Below are 22,340 nucleotides of genomic sequence, written 5' to 3'. Positions count from 1 at the left end.
CAGGACCGATTTAATCCAGCTCAGCCAGGGCAGGCAGCCCACCCTAGAGACTGGCCCCACCCAACAACAAGCCCTCAGGCAACTTGTGGGCCTGCATAGGTTGGTGACTGGATTCTCTGCAGCCTGGCAACTGAGCCGACTTCAGCAGGGCAGGGCATGCACAAGGAGCGGGTGGAGTGTGTGGGGCTCCTGCCGTGGAGAGACTGGGTCTGCTTCGGGAGGTCGGGGCGCGCACACGGGGCAGGACTGTGTTGACTGTGTGTGTGGACCTGTGGGGGGCAGGGCTTGTCAGCTGCAGAAAACTTGTGCTTCTCAAAGACCACATAGGGGTTTTGCCCCACCTTCCAAAGCCTGAAACAATTGGGTGCTCCCGTGCTTGAGGCCAGCCCAGCCCAGCTGCAATCCTCAGAGAGCTGACAAGAGACCTAAAGTGGGGAGGCTTATAGCAAGTGTAAGGCCCTGAGCCTAACAACCTGCCATGTTGGGAGCCTACTCACTTAAAAGAAATACTGCAACACAAATGTGGTATTAGAACTTGCAGCCAACTGTGCTGGGGCTCCCCACACCTGATAAAGAGACTGAAGGGCCCACAACAACTACAAGCAGCTGAGCATTACAACAGCTGGCTAGGAGCATAACTCGGCCTCCCTGGGCGCCTACAGGGAGAGGAAACAGACCACAACAGAAGGACACACGTAGCCCACATAGGGGTCACCCCTGGAATGTTGAGAACTGAGGGAAGCACACAGCAGGCCTCCTAAGCCATCACTTACATAAGGTCACCTATCCAAGACCAGGAGACGTAGCTGACCTACCTAATACGTAGTCACAAGCACAGGGAAAGAGGCAAAATGAGGAGGCAAAGGAATACATTCCAAGTAAGGGAACAGGACAAAACCCCAGAAAAGGAACTAAGTGAAACAGAAATGAGCAACCTACCTGACAGAGAGTTCAAACTAAGAGTGTTAAGGATGCTCACTGATCTGGGGAGAAGAATAGATGAACTCAGTGAGAATGTCAACAAAGAAATGGAAGATATAAAAAAGAACCAATCAGAAATGAAGAATACAATACTGGAAATGAAAAATTCACTAGAGGGTCTCAAAGGCAGAGTAGAAGATACAGAAGAACGGATCTGTGAGCTGGACGAAAGACTAGAAGAAATTACCCAAGCTGAACAGGTAAAAGAGAAAAGAATTAAGAAGAGTGAGGACAGTCTAAGGGACCTCTGGGACAACATCAAGCGCACTAACATCCATGTTATAGGTGTCCCGGAAGGAGAAGAGCGAGACAAAGGGGCAGAGAATCTATTTCAAGAAATAATAGATGAAAATTTCCCTAACCTAAGGAAGGAAACAGACAACCAGCTAAAGGAAGCACAGAGAGCCCCAAACAAGATAAACCCAAAGAGGCCCACACCAAGACACATCATAATCAAAATGTCCAGAATTAAAGATAAAGAGAGAATCCTAAAAGCCGCAAGAGAATGTCAAGTTACACACAAAGGAAACCCCATAAGCCTATCAGCTGACTTCTCAGCAGAAACCTTACAGGCTAGAAGAGAATGGCATGATATATTTAAAGTGCTAAAAGGAAAAAACTTACAGCCAAGAATACTCTACCCAGCAAGGTTATCACTCAAAAGGGAAGGAGAGATCAAAAATTTCCCAGACAAGCAAAAATTAAAGGAGTTTGTCACCAAGAAACCAGTGCTACAAGAAATGTTAAAGGGACAGATTTAAGGGGAAAAGAGAAGACCACAAATAGGAAAAATTATCTATTTCCATGATAAGAGGGTAATGGATACAAATGCACAAAAAAGAGGTTAGATATGATATCAAAAACATAAAAGGAGGGAGGAGGGGAGTTAAAGAGTAGACCTTTCAGACAGAGGTCAAACTAAAGAGACCATCAATTCTGTATAGAAGAAGAAAGGAACAGAGAAGGACTACTAAAACACTGAAAAAACAAAAGTTAAAAAATGGCAGTAAGTACATACTTATCAATAGCTACTTTAAATGTCAATGGACTAAATGCTCCAATTAAAAGGCATAAGGTGGCTGATTGGATAAAAAAACAAGACCCATATATATGCTGCATACAAGAGACACACTTCAGACCTAAAGACACACAAACTGAAAGTGAAGGGATGGAAAAAGATACTCCATGCAAATGGCAATGAAAAGAAAGCTGGGGTAGCAGTACTCAAATCAGAAAAAATAGACTTTAAAACAAAAACTGTAAAAAGAGACAAAGAAGGGCATTACATAATGATCAAGGGAACGATCCAACAAGAGGATATAACACTTGTAAATATCTACGTAGCCAATGTGTGTGCACCTAAATATATAAAGCAATTATTAACAGACATAAAAACAGAAATAGACAGTAACACAATAATAGTAGGGGACTTTAACACTACACTTACACCAACGGATAGATCATCCAAACAGAAGATTAATAAGGAAACACTGGCCTTTAATGATACACTAGAACAGAAGGACCTAGTAGATATATACAGAGCATTCCATCCAAAAACCGAAGAATACACGTTCTTTTCAAATGCACATGGAACATTCTCCAGGATTGATCACATATTAGGCCACAAAACAAGTCTCCATAAATTTAAGAAGATTGAAATAATACCAAGCATCTTTTCTGACCACAACGGTATGAAACAAGAAATCAACAATAGGAAGAAAATCAGAAAAGCCACAAATACGTGGAGATTAAACAAAATGCTACTGAACAACGAATGGGTCAACGAAGAAATCAAAGAAGAAATCAAAAAATACCTGGAGACAAATGAAAATGAAAATATGACATGCCAGAATTTACGGGATACAGGAAACGCAGTTCTAAGAGGGAAGTTTATAGTGATACAGGCCTATCTCAACAAACAAGAAAAATCTCAAATAAACAATCTATCAATGCACCTAAAGCAACTGGAAAAAGAAGAACAAACCAAGCCCAAAATCAGTAGAAGAAGGGGAATCATAAAAATCAGAGCAGAAATAAATGAAATAGAGACCAAAAAAATAATAGAAAAAATTAATAAAACCAAGAGCTGGTTCTTTGAAAAGATAAACAAAATAGACAAACCTTTAGCTACACTCACCAAAAAAAAAAAGAGAGAAGGCACCAATAAGTAAAATCAGAAATGAAAGAGGAGAAATTACAACAGACACCTCAGAAATACAAAAGATTACAAGAGAATACTATGAAAAGCTTTATGCCAACCAATTCGACAATCTGGAAGAAATGGATAAATTCTTAGAATCATACAACCTTCCAAAACTGGATCAAGAAGAAGTAGAGAATTTGAATAGACCAATCACCAGTAAGGAGATCAAAACAGTAATCAAAAACCTCCCCCAAAATAAAAGTCCAGGACCAGACAGCTTCCCTGGTGAATTCTACCAAACATTCAAAGAAGACTTAATACCTATCCTTCTCAAACTCTTCCAAAAAATTGAGGGGGCGGGGGGAGCTCCCTAACTCATTCTGTGAAGCCGACATTACCCTGATACCAAAACCAGACAAGGACAACACAAAAAAAGAAAACTACAGGCCGATATCACTGATGAACATTGACGCAAAAATCCTCAACAAAATACTAGCAAATCGCATACAACAATACTTTAAAAAGATTATACTCCCTGATCAAGTGGGATATTCCAGGTATGCAGGGATGGTTTAACATTCGCAAATCAATCAACGTGATACACCACATTAATAAAATGAAGAACAAAAATCACATGATCATCTCAATAGATGCAGAGAAAGCATTTGAGAAGATACAGCATCCATTTATGATAAAAACTCTGAATAAAATGGGTATAGAAAGAAAGTACCTCAACATAATAAAGACCATATATGAGAAACCCACAGCTAATATCATCCTCAATGGTGAAAAACTGAAAGCTATCCCTCTAAGAACGGGAACCAGACAAGGATGCCCACTGTCACCACTCCTATTTAACATAGTACTGGAAGTCCTAGCCAGAGCAATCAGGCAAGAGAAAGAAATAAAAGGGATCCAAATTGGAAAGGAAGAAGTGAAACTCTCACTATTTGCAGATGACATGATTTTATATATAGAAAACCCTAAAGAATCCACCAGAAAACTTTCAGAAGTAATAAATGAATATGGTAAAGTTGCAGGATACAAAATCAACATACAAAAATCAGTTGCATTTCTATACACTAACAACGAAGTAGCAGAAAGAGAAATTAAGAATACCATCCCATTTACAATTGCAACAAAAAGAATAAAATATCTAGAAATAAACTTAACCAAAGAGGTGAAAGAGCTGTACACGGAAAACTATAAAACATTGCTGAAAGAAATTGAAGACGACACAAAGAAATGGAAAGATATTCCGTGCTCTTGGATTGGAAGAATTAACATAGTTAAGATGTCCATACTTCCTAAAGCCATCTATAGATTCAATGCAATCCCTATCAAAGTTCCAACAACATTTTTCACAGAAATAGAACAAAGAATCCTAAAATTTATTTGGAACAACAAAAGACCCCGAATAAGTAAAGGAATCCTGAGAAAAAAGAACAAAGCTGGAGGTACAACACTCCCTGATTTCAAAATATACTACAAAGCTATAGTAACCAAAACAGCATGGTACTGGCACAAAAACAGACACACAGATGAATGGAATAGAATCGAAAGCCCACAAATAAACCCACACATCTATGGACAGCTAATCTTTGACAAAGGAGCCTAGAACATACAATGGAGAAAAGAAAGTCTCTTCAACAAATGGTGTTGGGAAAACTGGACAGCCACAGGCAAAAAAATGAAAGTAGACCCTTACCTTACACCATACACAAAAATTAACTCCAAATGGATTAAAGACTTGAATGTAAGACCTGAAACTATGAAACTTCTAGAAGAAAACATAGGCAGTACGCTCTTGACATCGGTCTTAGCAACATATTTTCAAGCACAATGTCTGACCAGGCAAGAGAAACAATAGAAAAAATAAACAAATGGGACTACATCAAACGAAAAAGCTTCTGCACAGCAAAGGAAACCATCAACAAAACGAAAAGACAACCTAACAATTGGGAGAAGATATTTGCAAACCATACATCTGATAAGGGCTTAATCTCCAAAATATACAAAGAACTGATGCATCTCAACAACAAAAAAACTAACAACCCAATTAAAAAATGGGCAAAAGACCTGAACAGACATTTCTCCAAAGAAGATATACAGATGGCCAACAGACACATGAAAAGATGTTCAAAATCATTACCTACCAGGGAAATGCAAATCAAAACTACAATGAGATATCACCTCACGCCCACCAGAATGGCTATAATTAACAAGACAGGAAACAACATGTGTTGGAGAGGATGTGGAGAGAAGGGAACTCTCATACACTGCTGGTGGGAGTGCAAACTGGTGCAGCCACTATGGAAAACAGTATGGAGATTCCTCAAAAAATCACGGATAGAACTACCATATGATCCAGCTATTCCACTGCTGGGTATTTATCCAAAGAACTTGAAAACTCCAATGCATAAAGATACATGCACCCCTGTGTTCACTGCAGCGTTATTCACAACAGCCAAGACTTGGAAGCAACCTAAGTGCCCATCAAGGGACGAATGGATAAAGAAGCTGTGGTATATATACACAATGGAATACTACTCAGCCATAAGAAATGATGAAATCCAGCCATTTGTGACAGCTTGGATGGACACTGAGGGTACTATGCAAAGTGAAATAAGTCAGAGGGAGAAGGTCAAATACCATATGATTTCCTTCAGTAAGTAGTAGATAATAACAACAATAAACAAACACATAGAGACAGAGATTGGATTGGTGGTTACCAGAGGGGAAGGGGGGAGGGAGGAGGGCAAAACGGATAATTCAGCACATGTGTGTGGTGATGGGTTGTAATTAGTATTTGGGTGGTGAACATGATGTAATCTATGCAGAAATAGAAGTATAATGATGTACACCTGAAATTTATACAATGTTATAAACCAATGTTACTGCAATAAACAAAAAATTTAAAAAAAAAATGACCAATGGATACTAACATAATTGAGTACAAGTTCGAGTAATAGGATATTATTTATAAAGTCTCAAAGTATTTTTTCAAAGATACTTCAAAATTACAAAATGTGAATGTACTTAATCCCACTGAACTGTACACTTAAAAATGGTTAAAATGGTAAATTTTATGTTATGTATATTTTACCACCAAAAAAATTACAAAAGGAAAAATAATAACTTTACACTGGAAAACCTAGCAGACACTACCTTAATGAAGTGATCCAAGATCACATTACCAGTATTTCAACACCCTGTGCCTCCTGACATGGTGCCCTGAGAAGCATAACAGTACTTACTCTTGCCAGAAATGGATAACCTGAACCCAATCATGAGGAAACATCAGATAACCCCAGATTAGAGGCATTATATAAAATAACTCGCCTGCACTCTTCAAAAATCTCAATGTCTTGAAAAAACACAGACTGACGAAATGCTCCATATTAAAGGAAACTAAAGAGATATGACAACTGAATGCACTCCATGATCCAAAATATTCTTTTGCTATAATACTACATTATTGGGACAATGGGTGAAATTTGAACAAGTCTGTAGATTAGATAATAATATTAAATCACTGTTAACTTCCTGAATCTGAGTTGTATGAGTTCTTTATATGTTTTGGAAATTAACCCCTTACTGGATACATGACTTGCAAATATTTTCTCCCAGTTGGTGGACTTTTTGTTTTGTTGGTTTCTTTTGTCCAAGAACTTCTTTAAAAAGAAAGAAAACTGAAACTGATAGATTATTGTGACTGATCTTGTGGAAAACTGCACTGAGAGACTACTATTTAAGACATTATCAGCAAATAAAATTTGCACAGGCATAATAATGTAAACGCAACATTAGCGATTTGATTTTACCAAATATTGTAACATAAGTAAACTGGGAGGATAGGGGAGGAGTAGCAGCGGTGATGGTGTAAAGTAAAACTTTCTCTACCATAATAGAAACTTGATACATTATGAATAAATTGGTGAATCAAAAGACAGCATTACACATATATTATTTACAAATATGGAGATATTTGATATGGAGATATGTAAATGCCAGAAAGAACAGCTTAAGGAGTTGAAAGTGGTTACCTTTAGGGAGAGGACTAGAGAGAACGGGGAAGGGCAGGACAAAAACTACTCACTATATTTTGTTATAAACACTTTTTTTACTATTTGACTTTTTAAACTATGTCTATTTTAAACTATATATCTGCTGATAAAATATGAAAAATAGTAACATACAAACATCTTAAATATACTGTTCATCATTCAAAAATATATAAATAAAACATTTTCAACTGAAAGGGACAAAAAATCCTAGGGAAAAGGTTCTCCCTTTTTTGTTGGAAGACTTTCATATTTCCAATAGTGAAAGAGCATAAACATACAAAATACAGAAGCTTTAAAAATAAAAAATTTTAAAGCAAATAATTACCAATTGAGTGGACAGAGAGATTTCAGTAATTGTAATACTAGGAAGATTGTAGGTCTGACCTTACTTACAAATTCATTAAGGATCAAGAGAGTGCAAATAACACATTTAATTAAATTTGCTCATTTCTCTATTTGGGGAAATACCGATTAACAGCTGTGAGAGAGAGTAGTAATATAAAAGCACAGAGATGGGTTAAAAACATTGGCCAAAACCAAATTGGAGAGTGGATGGAAGGCTAGGTAAAATTACTGGCTTAAAATAACAAAAGAAGGATAGCAGAGACTTATTCTCCATCAATTTTACTGCATACTGTTGCCATATGAAGTAATTTTGGCCAACACTAGTGTTAAATGAGGATATATGTATACACACACATACATATATACACAATTTTTTTCCTTATGAGAGACTGATAATCCTAATTAAGCAAGGATTCATGAAGGCATTACATGCTAAAAACAAAGTACTATTGATGCAATTTGACAAAAGTAGTTTTATGCTCATAGTTTCATAAGTATAGAAACTCTATCAGGGATTACCAATAATGAATTAAACTGTCCTAAAGACAATTAACTCTGTTATCTATGCAATATTCTTCATCTAGCTACACTTGGATTATCCTCACTGCTTTTGTTCTTTATTCCCAGGCACTGACCATTCAAAATAGTCTACATTTCCCAAGCACTCTAGCAGGAGTATGGCTCTGTGACTAAATTTCATCAATGGAATTTGAGCAAAAATGGTATATATAACTTTCAGGAAGTATCCTTAAAGGGAGAGAAACGTGTTCTTCTTCTCTTCCTCCTTTCTGCTGGTTGGAATGTGGATGAAACGACTGGAGCTATCTTAGACCCTAAAATGACTCTGGAAAAGAAGAGAATCCATGCATAATGGAGCAACAACATGACACCATGACAAACCATACCAGTCCTAGACTATTTCTGGAATTTCTGACATCGAGAGAAATAAACTTCTATAATGTTTAAGTCTCTGTTATTTGGCTGCAACCAAATCTAATCCTAATTAATATAACCTCTAGACTAACATACACTCCTTGTTTTCTTTCTTTCTCTAAACAATCTCCCTCTGCTCCTTTGCCAGCTCCTTTTCTGCCTCCCACTTCCTTACTATGAGTACTCCCCAATATTCCAATCTTGGTCTTTTCTGCTCTTTTCTCACTAAGCTCCAGGCCAAACATTCTAAAAAAAACCACATCTCTGTATGTCTGATTGAGCTCTAATTTTATCTCCAGCTTTATCATTCCACTTGTATGAGACATAATTATACAGGAACATAAGTGATTTTTAAAACAAACAAAAGAGATAAATAAACAAAGTGGTGGTAACAGCAATAGTAGTAGTAGTAGTTGTGCCGGTAATAAATAGCTAATATTTACCGAGCTCTTAATATTTGCCAGCTATTGCTCTAAGAGTTAATCCTCACAACATCCTATAAAATAGGAAGTATTACAACCATCCTCATTTTACAAATGAGGAACTTGAGACCCAGACAAGTTAAATAACTTGCTCAAGACACATAACTAATGTACTAAAGAGATCATTCAAACCTAGGCTTTCCAGAACCCAATCTCTTAACCAGTGCGCACTAGCACCTTATTCTAAAGATGCTATCACAGCTTAAGACTTTTTAAGGCTGTCCTCAGCAACCACAATAGTCACTTAAATATCCTCTATGGTAATAAATTTCATGCCGCTGCAGACTAATTTTTAGAAACTGCCAAATATCACTTAGAAACAAGTATGGTAAATAAGATGAGTGATCAAGCAAGATAATACTGTTTTGGGGACAAAGGATATGACTATCAAGTAATGACATTAGTTTTCTTGTATGGTTCTACTCGTTCTGAAAGCAGTTCCAAAAGACAAATTCCAAAGATATTAATTTGCTAGAATAAATGCATGGCCTCAAAAACAGATTACTTTAAAAGGGACAGCATTCATTTACTAAGTTCTTTATTTTTAAAGCATAAGATTTTTAAACTACCACTTAAATTATCTAATACCTAAACTTATATTAGCAAATGAACTCTTTATCTTTCTCCCTAGATCTATCTGAGATCCTTTCTCAATGTGACTATCAATGATACCACAATACATTCAATATGTCAGGTTCAAAACTCTGAGGTATTCTGACTCTTCCAGCTCTTCTAATCCTATACTAATTGTTCTTCCTCCACAAGAGTTATCATGTTTTCTATTTCCACATTATCCTATGGCTATACTATTGAAATACTCTCCAGCCACTCCCTACTTGAGATTATGGCACAAAAACTGCCAGTACAACCTTTCAAACACTATTTTCACCATATGACTTTCAACAAAAGTACTGTTACCTATAGGATCAAATCTAAGTTCTTCAGCCTAGCCTTCAAAGCATTCCATTATTCTTCATTATCCCTACACACAAATAAACCTCTCATCTCTTTACTACTCATCATCAGTAAAAATCACACCTTCCATTTGTGCAATATTGTTAACATTTCCTTTTTGTCTTGTTCAGTTCACATATTGTACTCATTTTTGCTTCAAACTAAACTCTGTGTAGAATTTTTTTCTGTCCTTTCTAGTCAATTTGTTATTCTATCACTTCCTTCATGGTCCTCCTCTTCCACGAAACCTAAATAACCTCACACCGATACTCCACATTTTGCATTCCTCTACAAAGAGATCATCCAGTAGGAGAACTGGAAGAATCTGAAAAACTGACCAGACTAGGACTTCTTTCATGTATGAGTGATTTTCTAAGGAGAGGGTTAACTTTCATCAAATTATTGTGTCAAATACCTCGGAAGATTCATTTGACAGCTGACACAATGGAAGCCCAGAGATATCCTATAACTTACCCTAGTTTTCAGTTGGGCAATAGCAAAGCCAGAATTTTAACCCTAGTCTCCCAGGTTCCCAATCAATCAGTAAATACAAATTTAAAGATAACTGTCCAGTAATATAATTCATGCTATGTTCCTGAAACAGTGCTTGACACTATTAATAAACATATTACTTTTTTTTAAGAAAGCAGGATACAAAACATATATACAACAGCAAGAGATTCCAATTTAATTGTGTGTGTGTGTGTGACATTACTACACACACAGGGAAAACAGAATGGAAGGAGATAAACCTAAATGTTAACAGTTACTTCCAAGTGGTAAAAATATAGCTATATTTTCCAAATCCTACATAATGAACACATCTTGAATTTATGATAATAGTAATAATAAGAAATACTTAACAAATTAAAACTACATGACATTATGAAGTCAAAGATAAATTCCTCAACCTTGAACTCAACCGTCAAAGGCAAAGAAAAGTTTCAGGCTACCCAAGGAAACAAACAAGAAGCACAGTACAAAAAAGAAACACCACAGCAAAAAGGGAAAGAATAGCAATGTCACATTGACAACGTTGGTGGCAAAAACCAAGAGCTATACCACACCTGGGGCTTGTCAACTTTAGTACTTAATAAATCATTGGTTCTCACACTAGAAGAGTCAAGAGACCTAAAAGGTCACTGGGAATTCTGAATGTATTGAAAGATGGTCACACAGACTTTGAAACAATTATCTGGGATGATGCAGAGAATTACCAATCATATAAACAAATCAAGGCTATTTCTTTTCCTTCTGGGTCTTTTCCTAAAATAAAAATATGAAATGAAAGCACAAAAGTTCTGGGAAGACTCATGTGATGAAAAAGTCTAGAACCACCAAAATAGGCTAATCAACTCATCTTTTCCTAACACTTAAGTTTTTAATTCCAGTCCAAAATCCTTTATCTAAAACTTTGGGGCGAGAGAGGTTTCAGAATTCACAATTTTTTTTCAGATTTTAGAAAAGTTAATATGGTACACATTCTATATGTTACAAAATATTACATCCAGGGTCTGGGGCAACACTCTGTAATTAAACACATTAATATTTCTGTGGAAAAAAGTATGAATCATTATACTAGGTATGATAAAGACTACAAATAGCCCCGCATCAGTGCAGATTGGATTCTGCTGCCAACTGAGTTTGCCACAAACTTCTTAAAAACTCCATTTTCACAATAGTTGGAATTTAGGAAGCATGGAAAAGAATTTATGGACCTGAAACTAGTTTCATATGAGAGGTGAGATTATGAGTAGATTTTGTTTCTTTCCTGATTTCCCAAATTTTCTACAGTGAACGTGTATTTACAAAATATTATTTACAAAATAAGACTCTGTTGAATTTAAAAAGGGATATGAAAAAGCCCAAGTATAGAAACCGACCAACTTGCAAACTGGGTTAAAAAGAGAAATAAAACCTTGTTCAGAGTTTAAAAGTCAAGAAAATAATTTAAAATAGCTTTGAGTTTAAAAGATTTTAAAAGTTTAGTATGTTTTTAAACTAAATTAACTAATAAAAACACCATTAGCAGTAGGGGAAAAACTCTTATTAATACTCAACAGGATATTCACTGACTAACATTCCAAAAGTGATACTGGGGGCCAGCCCCATGGCGTAGTAGTTGATTGAGTTCAGCACGTTTAGCTTCAGCAGCACGGGTTCACGGGTTCGAACCTGCACTGCTTGTCAACTGTGCTGTGGTGGTCACCAGCATGTAGGGTGGAGGAAGATTGGCAACAAATGTTAGTTCAGGGCGAATCTTCCTCAGCAAAAAAGAAAAAAGCAATACTGTTTTATTAACTCTTTTTTAAACTTGCTGTTTTTCAGTTCAGTAAGCACTTGTGACATGCCGTCTTTCTCAAAGATGGCACCTATCCCTCCTCCTCACCAATGTTTTTCTTACAACGTGACTCTGACACTTTTCCTATGAGAAGTGGGTTCAGTGTAACCTCTGCTCCCCTTGAATCTGGCAAGCTTGTGTAACTACATGACTTCCAAGGCTGGGTCACAAAAGGCAAAACCAGCTTCCATTTGGTTCTCCTGGGACGCTCACTCAAAAAACAGCCAACACCATGCTGTGAAGAATCTCAAATTAGTCTACATGGAGAAACTGTATGTAGGTATTCCAGAGGACAGCCAACATCAACCACCAGACACATAAGTGAAGATACCTCCAGATTCGAGCTCCCAGCCAGCCAAGTCACCACCAGCTTTGAAGTCTTTCCAGCTAAGGCTCAGACAAGCCATCTCCACCCTGCCCTGTCTGAATTCTGACAGAATCCACAGCATAATAAACCAGTCGTTTTACACCACTAAGTTTCAGAGTGGCTTGCCACACGACGAAAGCTAACCAGAAAAAGCTCCCTTTCCCAGTTCAGTAGCTTTATACTAAACACACACACGCATGCTCACACACCCTAAAATCAAGCTTTTCTCTACTTTAAGGGAGGTCCAATCTGCCAATGAGAAATTGGGCAGACCTGTTTAAATACGATAGTTTCTACTTAGGGAACTTAACCATTCATCTCAAATATATTCTGAGTACCTACTATATGCAAGACACTTTGCTAGATACCTAAGACACAAAGATGAATCACACAGAGCCTGTAGTTGTTAATCTACTCTGGGGAGGGAAGAAATAAAAATAGGTATACAAATGGTTTATGGAAATATCTAAGAGCCAAAAGAGGAACATAAACTTAACTCCACCACAAATAGTTAATTTATAGAATGATTCTGGACTTATAAAGAGTTTTTTGATTCCTTTAGGAAAGTAGAAGAGCTTTAGTAAACGCCTAGAAAAAAAGATGGGGAAAAAATATGAAAAACATGTGCGGGCATTGCTGTGTATTGTTTGGTCTGCAATAATACGAGAGTTTTTAGCTGCTGTTCTTTTAAATTTTCTGTATTTTCAAGTTTTCTACAGTAAGCGTGTATTAGATTTTTTAAGAAAAAAATTTCTAAAACAGTAAATAATAGTTTTAATTTTTTGCAAATGTATTTAAAACTACACTATGAAGGGGGTGAAGTAAGCAGGTCTGTAACACATAAGCTGGCTTGGTGTTTGCATGAAGATGCAAAATAATGTTTAGTACTTAAGGGAAAATTTTAGCATAATAAAAACTGTATAAACATGTTACTTGATTTACTATTATTATCTGCTTTTCTTCTTTCTCCTAGCTAATTATAAATATTTACAAAGTCTCCTCAAATAACAGACAAAAACTAACTCAATAAGCTCTCCATCTCTCCGTCACGCCCTCCTGGTTGTTTCCTCTCACATTTTTTCTGTCTCCCTTTCTGTATCTGTCTGTCTCTCATTTCTGAGTCAGCTCTTCTCTCTACATCTTTGATTACTCTTCTTTCTAAGGCTGCCTCTGTCTGTCTCTCTCAGTGTTTGACTTCCCCTCCGACTCTGACTGACCTTCACTCTCTGCCTATTTCGTGTATATATTTGACTCTGTGTATGTGTTTCTGTTCCTCTCTTGGACTCTGCCTTTCTGTCAGTCTCTCTTGCACAGTTACCCACCCAATTTCCAAGATATCCTTGTTAACTTTTCCCTCTAATCTTTATAAACAATCAGGGCTGGTATTATTATTCCTATTTTAGAGATGATAAGAAAACACAAGACTACTGGTATAAATTTGAGAGGTGAGGATTAAATCCAAGTGCTTCCCTTCTTTCTTTAATACTCTTCTGGTATTCCATGGCAAAGAACGTGAAACAGCCCAACTGCAAGCCACTACACATATTCAGATTCTTTTCTAGGAGGCAAATCTCAACTTAAGGAGTGCCACACACCTTTTGCCCATATTTTTGCCTCTGCACCAAGTTAAATGCTCGTGAATTGTAAGCCACTTGCCTATTCCAGAAATCCATTCCATGATATTCACAGGTTAAACCATGTTATTTGGAAACCTCACAATACTAGACACCAGAACCTGCTGTTTCCAACAGCGCTTCTCTGCCTCTGTTTTTACCCCTAGTCCCAAACCCGCTATGTTTGACACAAAAAAAGAAAGCTACAAGAGAGACAACAAACATTAATAAAACTGAAGAGTGAATTTGAAGAATGCTAGACAGCTAGCATGAAACAGTGAAAAATGCACACCACAGACTGGGAACAACTGGTCTATGTTTTATTGAGAGAGGAGAAAATCCTGCCCAAATGAACGCTTACTGCTGCTGAGCAACACCCTATAACTTCTCTTCTATCTAAAGCTCTGACGACTGGAATTTCTCTGTAATTCAATAAGCTCTTAGGAGTTACCCAGGCTTCATCCATCCTGCTGGGCTCATTAATGGAAAATTCTCAACGTCCTCCCCACTAGCTAAGAGCACATTTTCTGGTGGGTGGCATAGTAGAAGTAGGGTTCTCTTTCAAGACATGTATAGCCTAGTTCCACTTCTTCTCACTTCTCCTATTGGCAGGAAGCCCACAATAAATACAATTCAACAACTAAAAGAAATATTTAAATTATAGTTCAGGTTAGTGGTTGTCAAAGGTCATCATATAGGTCACCAGTTTCATACATAGTGTGAGGGCCAGTCTTAGATTTACACAGGTTTATAATTAAAAATCTATACTTCTACTTCTGGCACTAGTTCATTTACTTCTATTACATCTAATGAGTGCCAAATCAACAATATACCAGTCTTATCATTTATTCTCGTGAGATATTTTGTGAACAATTAGTGTATGGAGCTAATGAGGACAGGCTCACAGGTTCAAACGTGTTGGCCAATTAGCTTTGCTGTTTCAGGGTTCCATGGTCACAGTCAACAATCTTAACCTTGGCTAACAAAAAAATACACCCATCATATGAAGCATTAGGAGAATATAGATGTATCGCCAAAATCCATGACTATCAGAAAAACATAATAATAAAAATTAAAAATAGTAATAATAATACCATCTATCTTTCACTAAGCCTGACTAGTATGTGCCTAGTTCAAATAATCTCTAATCTTTTCAGTCATGCAGGGTTGGTATTAATACCACTGTTTTACAGATGAGAAAATGAACTCAGAATGGTTATATGAACCAAAGTCACAAAACTAGTAAGTAGCAGAGCCTGGATTCAAACCCCGACTCCAAAGGTTAGGTTATTTCCACAACTGTCCTATGTCTTAGGAACACAGGACAATCAGCAAAATGTTCCTATTCAGAATTATTCACCACAGTCATTACTGAGCATCCACCATGCACACTCAGATGCTACAGCTGAGAATGAGTGTACGTTCCAAAAACTTCTTTTAAGTAAAAAATAGTCAAAGAACAAAAGTGTTTAAAACATAAAGGAAAAAAGAACACATTACAGCGCACCAAGTAGGTTTTAATGGAAGTGACTCTCTATTGTCATAGTTTTGTACACAAGTCTGTAGGAAAAACAGTTACCTTGCTGATTCATAACTAAAGGTAAGAATGAAAGTAGCAAAGCAGAGCCAGGGGACTCCACATCAAAAAAGAGAGCAAAGGAGGGGCCGGCCCAGTGGCACAGTGGTTAAGTTCGCGCGCTCTGCTTCGGCGGCTTGGGGCTCGCAGGTTCAGATCCCAGGCACAGACCTATGCACTGCTTATCAAGCCATGCTGTGGCAGGCGTCCCACGTATAGAGTAGAGGAAGATGGGCACGGATGTTAGCCCAGGGCCAATCTTCCTCAGCAAAAAGAGGAGGACTGGCAACAGATATTAGCTCAGGGCTGATCTTCCTCACCAAGAAGAGAGAGTAAAGGAAACATTTCCTAAACATATGAATCTGCAGATATCTTGTAGTCAACACAACACTTGAAGAAATTAAAAATAAACATTTCAATTCTTAACCCTAAGACTTTGCTTTGACCAAAAAAGCAGTTTTCCCTATTAGGTTTTCCTCCTTGCTTGCTCTAAATTCTCACTCCTTGCAGATACACACATACCAATGCCAGCATCAGCACCAGTCACTAAGTTTCCACCTTCAAAAACTGAGGGTCACCAAGTCTTCTAGAAAGACCCTACCCACTAGGCTAAACTTTTAGAATCAAATAGGCCAGCTTAAAAAAAAGTGGAGGGGTGGGGGAGACAAAAAAATGCTCTATAAAACTCTGTCCTAGTCAATAGTCAATACCTAAGTCATAAACATAGATAACTGTTCTGCTACAAGCTTTAATGTGCAGACAGAAAACAGCATTCTTACTACAGGTTATAAATGAAGCACCAGTCCAACGGCACATCCCAACAACAATCTTTTCACAACAGCATTTTGGAAACCTCCAAAAGTGAAAAAGAGCATAATGTAATCTTTATATAACATGCAATTGCTAAAAAAAAAACACAACTCTGCAATGTGAGAACCTCTATTTACAGTATATTTTTTTAAGTTTATGGGTTAAAGATAACTATCCTCATGTTACAAACAAAAAAAATGGAATCTCAAGAAAATACTTTATCTAAAACTATCATCATTTTTTACCATCATCATAGTCATCAATTACAACAGCAACAAAATAATGAGCAACCAACAAAATTATTCACTCCAGGCACTACTAGGCTCTTTATATTCACATCTCATTTAATCCTACAGGCACCTTGTGAGGTAGATGCTATTATCTCCATTTTAGAGATTAGTAAACAGGCTTAGAGAGGTCAACTAATTTGGTGAAAGTCATAAACTAGAAGTCACAGCACCAGAATTCGAACTCCAATTTGTTCAACTTTGTACATTCAACCACTTCACTGTACTATCATTCTGTCTTCTGAACCACATTCAAGTATTTTTCAACCAAAGATTTCAGAATAAATACAAGATTGCCTAATTACTACACCTCCAAACCTATACAAAATTGACTGTAAAATCCCCATTCTCTAGAAGAGGGGAAAACAGACAAAAAGCCACCTGCTTAGACTCTCAGAGCTTAACTGCCAGAAAAGAAAACAGAATGAATATTGGTTATTTATATTCTGAATTCTAATTCTAAGGAAACACAGACTGCTAGCACATTTACCTAGAATAGGTGAAAATAACCCCAATTTTTCAGCTACTACACACACAAGATTAGCAGGATTGTGTCAGAATCAGAGGTAGGTTTAGCACCAGTAGTATCTGAAAAGGGGAAAGACACAAGACCTGCTGGAGACAGCCATTAGTTTATCTGAGGAACACTAAGTGCTTTCTAAGATACTAGTACCTGTGTGGTGCTGCAGGAAGCTTATAACAGAGCAAGGGGTAGACAGGTGTGTGTGTTGAGAGGCAGGAAGTGTCCAAATTCTGGTGGATCTTAAAATCCAGAGGAAGTTTCAAACTGACTCTACAGGTGAGGGGCCCTAATGTCACCTCTTCACCAGGAACACGGCATAAGAACACTTGTATAGCTCATATTCGTTTCCAAAGACACTTTCTCCCTATTTATTAACTCATTTGATCTTCATAAAGATCATGATCATGTTTATGATCAAGTTCATAAATACATGAACGTGGTTTAAAACTCAACTGACCCGAACTGGAAACAGCATAGTAAGGTTATATTTGAAACATGCTTTCTCGCATATATCACTTCTGCTGAACCCCACAACACCGGAAGGCAGGCCGACCAAAGACTACTGTCCCCATTTTTCAGATAGGAAAACCCAGGCTGCGGTGAACAGGCTACAAGAGATCACAGGTCCATCAAGTGGCAGACCCGGCACTCCTCCCAGGACATCAGACTCTAAATCCTGTGCTCCTTCCCTCACACAACTCTTGACAGGTGGCTTTACTGATAAAGAAAACTTTAATAAGCGAACTCAGAGTTTTCCGACGGCCGCCCAAGAAAACCAGGAAGTACGTCCTCCCGCACCGACTGCTCACTCCCAGCCCATCCCGGCAGCGGAGCGGACTCACTCCAGAGGCTCGCGGCCCGGAAACGGCCAGCAGCCCCGGGGTTGTCTCGGGCGGCCTCAGTGGCCCACTGCGCCGTACCCCGGGGCGGTCGCCACGGACCCGCTCAGTACCTGTTGAAACCCGGGAAAGGAATGTCCCCTCCGCAGGGAGTACCTGAGGCGAGGGCCCAAAGCAGGCATGCAGCCCCTGACAGGGCAAAAGAGCCTCGAGAGGGTCCCCCGCAACCCAGGGTCCGCAGGGGTCGAAGGGCGGAAGCTTCCCAGTAACCTCCGCCCCAGGCGGGGGCCCGCCCCACGCGTCACGTGAGGAAAAAATACCGGTAACAAACAAAAGGAGAAAGGAACTCTAGGCCAAGGTGTGAGGGGAAAAGGGAAGGCCACGAGCCCCGACTTGGGGTGCGGAATGAGAGAGGGAAAAGGACGCGGGGCTGCTCGTTACCAGGGCCGCCGTCGCTCTCGGCTTCCGCCGCCTCCTCCAACCTCTAGCTCTTCCGCTCGCGCCGCTGGAGCGCGCGTCAGGCCTCGGCTCCGCCCCCCGGCGCCGTGGGGCCTTCTGGGGGCTGTAGTCTCCGCGAGGCCGGGGCAGCGCTGGCTGCCTCCAGGTCACGTGGGGGGAGGGGCTGGCAAAATGGCGTGGGTGGGCACCTGTTTACACTCTTGTCTGCTCAGCCGTCTCCGCTTCCCCTCAGCTGTAAACGTGCCCAAATCTCCTCACGTCCCACTCAGTCATACCATTCCCCTTCTTCTCTTCACAGCCAAGTTTCTTGAATAAGGTAGTTTAAACCCGCTGTCCCCACTTCCTCCTTCGTCCTCTGCACTGCAGCTTCTGCCCCCGCAGAAAATTCTCTTGTCGCCGTCAGTGTCCTTGTAGCCTACTCATTGGAGGTATATTCTGGTCCTCTAACTTAAGCTTTAGGCACCATTTGACGCTGTCAGACATTCTTTATCACCTACTGTCTGACACTATTCAGGTTTCCCTTCTTCCTCTCGGGTCATTCTTCCCAGTCCCCTTCAAGAATTCTTTTTCTAACCCACCTTTTAAATATTAACGTTCTCCAGAGTTCTTGGTAGTGGAGGGGAGGAGGGGACACTGCTGTCCCTTCTCTCCTGAGCGCATAGTTTGTGTTCCCAACTTCCTAGGCATCTTTCCTCCTTCATGTCATACAGGCACCTCAAATGCAGCAACTTCAAAAGTGAACTACTCTGTCCTCTCTAATCATTAATATTCACTCCAACCTTCAACCTCCACCCGTGTCCAAATGGTCACCAAATCTTGTAGAGTCACTTTCCCTAGTAACTCTTGAATCTGTTGCCTTTTCACACCCACTGCCAGTGATTTAACTCAGACTAGCATCATTTCTTATCTGACGACCGCATCAGCTTCCTTGCTGGTCTCAGCACCTCAGTACCTCTGAGTCCTCTCTCCTACCATCAGGCCTGTTTATGCAAACCGCAGATTTAATCATGTCACACTTTTGGCAAAATCTTTTAAAGGATCCACTTGATTGAGTTTGGGAAGAGGAATCGAGATGAATCCCTTGGGTGGCTTTTACAACATAGGGAGTCCAGGCCCCCTACTTCCCTCACCCCCACCCCGTCTCATATTGTGGTTGCGAAATTCAGAGAAAGGACATTTATAGCAGATCATATTTTAGGGTAGGTGGGCGTTTTTAAAAGTTCCCCAGGTGATTCAGTCATTCAACAAGGATGTATTTTGTTGCATACTGTATAGCAGGCATTGTGCTGGGTACTGAGAAAATAATAGCGAACAAGACAGTCCTTGTGGAGTTCACATTCTCTTGGAAGAGACAGATGTTAGTCAAATGATTCCATGCCAAAAAACAAAACCACCAACAACAAAACACAGTTACCGGCTGTGATAAGAATTATGCAGGAAAAGTAATCAGTCCCTTTCCCTCTGCCAAGTGCCCCAGCCCAGCTTGGGAATCAGTTTATGCTCTTCAGCCTATCAAAGTTTCTCAGGAGCTAATCTTCTCCTACTCCCTTCCATATAATTCTAGATCTACGGAACTATTGCATTGCACTTGCTCTCACCTTTGCATGAACTATCCCTCTGTTTGGAAAACCCTTCCCTTTCTCCCTTGACTAACTCCCACCCTGTCTAATTCTCCTCTGTTGGACTCAAAGCAAATCCAGTAGAACACCAGCCACATGGAGGGATTTTCTGAGGATTGGACTGAGTCAAGTGATAACTCCCAGGCAAGCAGAAGTGAGCTGAGTAGGGGAGCCAGAAACAGTTGAATGTGGGCTACTGGGAGCAGGTCTACATTAGCCACCTTTGAGGTACAGGGCCTGAGCCAACACACTGATCCTTCAAAACACAGATCAAGTATCACCTCCTCCAGGAAGCCTTAGTTGAGCTCCCCCAGGATGAAATACTGCTGCCCCAGTCTCCTTCTGGGTGCTCATTGCACCCGTGCTGACCTCTCTTCCAGTAATATGCTAGAGCCAGCTCATACCAGCTTTGAAAAGCCAACTGTTAAATACTCAGGAATTTTGCAAGTCAGTTTTTAAATCATTGGTGGCTTGAAATCAGGTGTAATGGGAGTAGTTACACCACCGTGAAAATCAGCAAATGACAAATCACGGCCTTTTTTTTTTTTTGAGAGTCTGTTTACCAGCACACCACTGTCTTTGTCATACCACACATCTCTACATTGTATTGTGGTGATTAACCCCCGTTAAGTGAATTCCTTGCAACAACTTCTTTGGCAAATATTTATTGATATTTATTATTGTACACTAGCAACTAGTAAGATGCTGACAGGGAATACAGTGGAGAACAAACAAACATGGTCCCTACTGTTATGAGTTTACAATCTAGCAGATAATACAGAAAATAAACAAATAACTCCACACTTACAAATTGAGCTGGGCTGCTTTGTGATAGAACATTCCAGCAATGAATGGTGGTGGACATAGAATACTGCACTACTGTGCTATAACGAGGCAGTCCAGGAAGGCGTCTTTGAGGAGGTAACCTTTCCACCGAGCACCAAATGATGAGAAAGATGGTCAAGGGGAGAACCAGGGAGAAAGTTCGAGCCAAAGGAATCCAACTGTACAAAAAAAGAGCTAATCCAACTGTCCTTCAAAAAGAGCTGGTTGAAGGACAGAATGGTCAGTTTTGCTGGGATGGTGTGATGATTAATTTTATGTGTCAAATTGACTGGGCCACAGAGTGCCCAGATTAAACACTATTCTAGGTGTGTCTCCCAGGGTGTTTCTGGATGAGATTAGCATTTGAATAAGTGGACTCAGTGAAGTAGATTACTCCACCCTCCATTGCTTCTCAGCCTCCTCCCTCATTGCATGAGCCAATTCCTTGTGATAAATCTCTTTTAAATATATACATATACATCTATACATATATAGGATATATATAGAGAGAGAGAGAGGGAGAGAGGGAGAGAGAGGTAGGTAGGTAGATAGATATCCTACTGGTTCCTATTTGTCTGGAGAACTCTGACTAATTCAGATGGAGAGAGTATGGGTTGAGTGATCCAGATGACATGATGAGGTAATTAGGACCAAGTGTGCACAACCTTGAGGCCATGATGAGGAACCTGGATTAAATTATAGCCGCCAAAGGGTTTAAACAAGGGAGTGATGTTACCTGATTCACATCTTGATACAATCACTCTTGCTTTTGTTTGGAGGACCAGAGTAGAAGTGCAAGCCCACTCGTTGCAGTAGTCTAGGTAAGATATAATGAAAAGTGCTGGCAGTGAAACAAAGTTTGTGGATTTGACGTATATTTTGCAGATTGAGTCAACAGGACTTGCTGATAGATTGAATGTAGGGGAGGATGGGGAAGGAAAGAGAAGACCCAAGGGCAGAAATTGTTTATAGTCATCTTCATGTCCTCAGCCCCTAGAATAGAGCCTGGCAGGTAGTAGGTGTTCAATAACTGTGTGTTAAATGAATTTATCCATTCTGGGTGCTAAGCTCTGTGCCCTATCACTGTCACGTTGCTTCATACAGGGCCTCTGCTAGTCCATATAGCACCTTTGTGCAAATTAGAGAAAAGTGCCTCTTCCTCCATTGTGCACAGAT

General features: G+C 39.4%; 1 protein-coding gene across 2 annotated transcripts in view; it reads right to left on the bottom strand.

Moving 5' to 3' along the window:
* The window catches only part of R3HCC1L (R3H domain and coiled-coil containing 1 like), a 96,483-nt gene extending 77,787 nt beyond the window's left edge, over nucleotides 1-18,696 (bottom strand). For both annotated transcript variants that reach the window (XM_058543702.1, XM_058543703.1), the window contains exon 1: nucleotides 18,418-18,696. The gene's annotated coding sequence lies outside the window, so the exon portion shown is untranslated. The remainder of the gene's footprint in view (nucleotides 1-18,417) is intronic.
* Nucleotides 18,697-22,340: the final 3,644 nt, after the last annotated feature.

This window comes from Diceros bicornis, chromosome 6 (genome assembly GCF_020826845.1).
Source record: "Diceros bicornis minor isolate mBicDic1 chromosome 6, mDicBic1.mat.cur, whole genome shotgun sequence".
NCBI lineage: Eukaryota > Metazoa > Chordata > Mammalia > Perissodactyla > Rhinocerotidae > Diceros > Diceros bicornis.
This window is presented reverse-complemented; position numbering and strand designations above follow the sequence as displayed.